This window comes from Bombina bombina, chromosome 4 (genome assembly GCF_027579735.1).
Source record: "Bombina bombina isolate aBomBom1 chromosome 4, aBomBom1.pri, whole genome shotgun sequence".
NCBI lineage: Eukaryota > Metazoa > Chordata > Amphibia > Anura > Bombinatoridae > Bombina > Bombina bombina.
In genome coordinates, this window is record NC_069502.1 from 878,167,772 (window position 1) to 878,173,771 (window position 6,000).

At 34.4% G+C, this 6,000-nt stretch overlaps 1 protein-coding gene across 1 annotated transcript in view; it reads right to left on the minus strand.

Moving 5' to 3' along the window:
- LOC128657409 (gastrula zinc finger protein XlCGF26.1-like) overlaps positions 1-5,665 on the minus strand; it is a 60,404-nt gene extending 54,739 nt beyond the window's left edge. The window contains exon 1 of the mRNA XM_053711748.1: positions 5,457-5,665. The gene's annotated coding sequence lies outside the window, so the exon portion shown is untranslated. The remainder of the gene's footprint in view (positions 1-5,456) is intronic.
- Between the last annotated feature and the right edge of the window lie 335 nt (positions 5,666-6,000).

The following is a 6,000-nucleotide window of genomic DNA, read 5'->3' on the forward strand; positions in this document are numbered from 1 at the left end:
TAGTTGATATGTCTCATAGTTTTGTTGCGTCAACACTTTTAATTTTACATCCCATTAAAATCTATGGGCATTCCATTTTGTCATTCACCCTTGTCATTCCATAGAAAACAGACATAATCTGAAGTAATCTCACTTTCAGAATATGCTACTGTACATGGGGAACATATCGGGTAAATATCTAGTTCATATGTCTCGTATTTTTGTTGCTATAGCACTTTTAAATGTAATCCCATTATAGTCTATGGTCATTCCATTTTGTCATTCAACCTTGTCATTCCATAGAAAGCAACTATAATCTCCCATAATTTCATTTTCAGAATATGCTACTGTACCTGGGGAACATATCTGGTAAATATCTACTTGATATGTCTGATATTTTTGTTGCTATAGCACTTTTAAATTTAATCCCATTAAAGTCTATGGGCATTTCATTTTGTCATTCACCCTTGTCATTCCATAGAAAACAGCTATAATCTGATGTAATCTCACTTTCAGAATATTTTACTGGTTCTGGGGAACATTTCTGGTAAATAACTATTTGATATGTCTCATATTTTAGTTTCTATTGCACTTTTAAATGTAATCCCATTATAGTCTATGGGCATTCCATTTTGTCATTCACCCTTGTCATTCCATAGAAAGCAGCTATAATCTGAAGTAATCTACCTTTCAGAATATGTTACTATACCTGGGGAACATATCTGGTAAATATCTATTTGATATGTCTCATATTGTAGTTTCTATAGCACTTTGAAATGTAACCCCATTATAGTCTATGGGCATTCCATTTTGTCAATCACCCTTGTCATTCCATAGAAAGCAGCTATAATCTCACATAATCTAATTTTCAGAATATACTACTGTACTTGGGGAACATATCTGGTAAATATCTATTTGATATGTCTCATATTTTAGTTTCTATAGAACTTTTAAATGTAATCCCATTATAGTCTATGGGCATTCTATCTTGTCATTCACCCTTGTCATTCCATAGAAAACAGCTATAATCTGAAGTAATCTGACTTTCAGAATATGCTACTGTACCTGGGGAACATATCTGGTAAATATATATTTGATATGTATCATAGTTTAGTTTCTATAGCACTTTGAAATGTAACCCCATTATAGTCTATAGGCATTCCATTATGTCATTCACCCTTGTCATTCCATAGAAAGCAGCTATAATCTGAAGTAAGATCCCTTTCAGAATATGCTACTGTACATGGGGAACATATCTGGTAAATATCTAGTTGATATGTCTCATAGTTTCGTTGCTTCAACACTTTTAATTTTACATCCCATTAAAGTCTATGGGCATTCCATTTTGTCATTCACCCCTGTCATTCCATAGAAAACAGCTATAATCTGAAGTAATCTCACTTTCAGAATATTCTACTGTGCATGGGGAACATATCTGGTAAATATCTACTTGATATGTCTGATATTTTTGTTGCTATAGCACTAAATGTAATCTCATTAAAGTCTATGGACATTCCATTTTGTAACTAACCCTTGTCATTCCATAGAAAGCAGCAATTATCTTGTGTAATCTCACTTTCAGAATATGCTACTGTAACTGGGGAACATATCTCGTAAATATGTACTTGATATGTCTCATAGTTTTGTTGGTTTAGCCCTTTTAAATCTAATCCTATTATAGTCTATGGGCATTCCATTTTGTCGTTCACCCTTGTCATTCCATAGAAAGCAGCGATAATCTGAAGTAATCTGACTTTCAGAATATGATTCTATACCTGGGGAACATATCTGGTAAATATCTATTTCATATGTCTGATATTTTAGTTTCTATATCACTTTTAAATGTAATCCCATTATAGTCTATGGGCATTCCATTTTGTCATTCACCCTTGTCATTCCATAGAAAGCAGCTATAATCTCACATAATCTAATTTTCAGAATATGCTACTGTACCTGGGGAACATATCTGGTAAATATCTATTTGATATGTATCATAGTTTAGTTGCTATAGCACTTTTAAATGTAATCCCATTATAGTCTATGGGCATTCTATCTTGTCATTCACCCTTGTCATTCCATAGAAAGCAGCTATAATCTGATGTAATCTCACTTTCAGAATATTTTACTGGTTCTGGGGAACATTTCTGGTAAATAACTATTTGATATGTCTCATATTTTAGTTTCTATTGCACTTTTAAATGTAATCCCATTATAGTCTATGGGCATTCCATTTTGTCATTCACCCTTGTCATTCCATAGAAAGCAGCTATAATCTGAAGTAATCTACCTTTCAGAATATGTTACTATACCTGGGGAACATATCTGGTAAATATCTATTTGATATGTCTCATATTGTAGTTTCTATAGCACTTTGAAATGTAACCCCATTATAGTCTATGGGCATTCCATTTTGTCAATCACCCTTGTCATTCCATAGAAAGCAGCTATAATCTCACATAATCTAATTTTCAGAATATACTACTGTACTTGGGGAACATATCTGGTAAATATCTATTTGATATGTCTCATATTTTAGTTTCTATAGAACTTTTAAATGTAATCCCATTATAGTCTATGGGCATTCTATCTTGTCATTCACCCTTGTCATTCCATAGAAAACAGCTATAATCTGAAGTAATCTGACTTTCAGAATATGCTACTGTACCTGGGGAACATATCTGGTAAATATATATTTGATATGTATCATAGTTTAGTTTCTATAGCACTTTGAAATGTAACCCCATTATAGTCTATAGGCATTCCATTATGTCATTCACCCTTGTCATTCCATAGAAAGCAGCTATAATCTGAAGTAAGATCCCTTTCAGAATATGCTACTGTACATGGGGAACATATCTGGTAAATATCTAGTTGATATGTCTCATAGTTTCGTTGCTTCAACACTTTTAATTTTACATCCCATTAAAGTCTATGGGCATTCCATTTTGTCATTCACCCCTGTCATTCCATAGAAAACAGCTATAATCTGAAGTAATCTCACTTTCAGAATATTCTACTGTGCATGGGGAACATATCTGGTAAATATCTACTTGATATGTCTGATATTTTTGTTGCTATAGCACTAAATGTAATCTCATTAAAGTCTATGGACATTCCATTTTGTAACTAACCCTTGTCATTCCATAGAAAGCAGCAATTATCTTGTGTAATCTCACTTTCAGAATATGCTACTGTAACTGGGGAACATATCTCGTAAATATGTACTTGATATGTCTCATAGTTTTGTTGGTTTAGCCCTTTTAAATCTAATCCTATTATAGTCTATGGGCATTCCATTTTGTCGTTCACCCTTGTCATTCCATAGAAAGCAGCGATAATCTGAAGTAATCTGACTTTCAGAATATGATTCTATACCTGGGGAACATATCTGGTAAATATCTATTTCATATGTCTGATATTTTAGTTTCTATATCACTTTTAAATGTAATCCCATTATAGTCTATGGGCATTCCATTTTGTCATTCACCCTTGTCATTCCATAGAAAGCAGCTATAATCTCACATAATCTAATTTTCAGAATATGCTACTGTACCTGGGGAACATATCTGGTAAATATCTATTTGATATGTATCATAGTTTAGTTGCTATAGCACTTTTAAATGTAATCCCATTATAGTCTATGGGCATTCTATCTTGTCATTCACCCTTGTCATTCCATAGAAAGCAGCTATAATCTGACGTAATCTCACTTTCAGAATATGTTACTGGTTCTGGGGAACATATCTGGTAAATATCTATTTGATATGTTTCATATTTAAGTTTCTATAGCACTTTTAAATGTAACCCCATTATAGTCTATGGGCATTCTATCTTGCCATTCACCCTTGTCATTCCATAGAAAGCAGCTATAATCTGGCGTAATCTCACTTTCAGAATATGCTACTGTACCTGGGGAACATACCTGGTAAATATCTATTTGATATGTGTCATATTTTAGTTTCTATAGCACTTTTAAATGTAATCCCATTATAGTCTAAGGGCATTCCATTTTGGCATTCACTCTTGTCATTCCATAGAAAGCAGCTATAATCTGATGTAATCTCACTTTCAGAATATGTTACTGGTTCTGGGGAACATATCTGGTAAATATCTATTTGATATGTCTCATATTTTAGTTTCTATAGCACTTTAAAATGTAACCCCATTATAGTCTATGGGCATTTCATTATGTCATTCACCCTTGTCATTCCATAGAAAGCAGCGATAATCTGAAGTAATCTGAGTTTCAGAATATGCTTCTATACCTGGGGAACATATCTGGTAAATATCTATGTTATATGTCTCATATTTTAGTTTCTATATCACTTTTAAATGTAACCCTATTATAGTCTATGGGCATTCTATCTTGTCATTCACCCTTGTCATTCCATAGAAAGCAGCTATAATCTCACATAATCTAATTTTCAGAATATGCTACTGTACCTAGGGAACATATCTGGTAAATATCTATTTGATATGTCTGATATTTTTGTTTCTATTGCACTTTTAAATGTAATCCCATTATAGTCTATGGGCATTCCATTTTGTCATTCACCATTGTCATTCCATAGAAAGCAGCTATAATCTGACGTAATCTCACTTTCAGATTATGCTACTATACCTGGGGAACATATCTGGTAAATATCTATTTGATATGTTTCATATTTTAGTTTCTATAGCACTTTGAAATGTAACCCCATTATAGTCTATGGGCATTCCATCTTGTCATTCACCCTTGTCATTCCATAGAAAACAGCTATAATCTCATTTTCAGAATATGGTACTGTACCTGGGGAACATATCTTGTAAATATCTATTTGATATGTCTCATAGTTTTGTTGCTTCAACACTTTTAATTTTACATCCCATTAAAGTCTATGGGCATTCCATTTTGTCATTCACCCTTGTCATTCCTTTTAGTACATCCCCAGAAAATTACTATATGCTATACAAACACATTGTACATCTGCAGTTACACAAATTACATGCATACAGTTAAACTAGAGTTCCCAGGTGTGCAGTATTTTATAATAAGTCCCTCTGTGTAAACTAAAAGGTCCCCTATGCCTCTATGCATTACAAATATGGCCTTGAAAGATGTATCACTATTATGTGTGTGACTGGTAGACAAACAAGGAGGGTACAAAAAAAGTGTAACTGGCAGTCATATGGGTATTAAATCACCTCATTGGGTGAGCTCCTGGCATTCTTCTTGGGGATCAAAATCAATACTGCATAACTGTGTTACTTGCAGCCAACGAGAAACAATTACTAGTGGACAACTAGATACAATGATTTGTGGAAAACATGCATTGTGGAGTCAAAGGTAGAACCAATGTGTGACCCACAAACAAATGCAGTCACACACATTACAGAGTTGTGTACACAAACACGTTACACACACACTACTCACATATATCTACACATTCATACATACACATTTATTACACACATAAGTTTATATTCGATTTACTGACCTGGTTAATTACGCAGCTGAGAGGCAGCACATCAGGATCCTACCCGAAAACACGGAAAAGTACTATAAATAACGACATGCGCTGCAATCACTAGCACGGCACACGGTGATATGAGGATTTCAAAAACAAATATGATCCACGGTATACATTTAATTAAAACATTAACAGCATCGGATAATTCCAAGCGTTCGTTACAGCGTGATCTCAAGCAATACTATTCATTTCTAACGTAAACAGGAAACCCCAAACCTATCCCAAGCATGCATTGCAGCGGAAGTTCTATTCAAAAGCGTCACGTATGGGGAAAGAGGCGGGGTCACAAGCTTGATTCTCAGTACAATAATTGTGTGTTCGTGCCTCTTGCTCCCTCTTGTGGCTGTTTAGTGCTATAGCTGAATAATATTGCCGAACATCCCTCCTTACAGATCCGACCATTCCTCTTTACATTACCGCCCACCCAGTATTCCTAGTGAGCGCGTTGCAACAGATTCAGTATCCCCCATTAGAATCTGTATCCCTGTCTCTCGCCGCGCTTGCTCAGCTC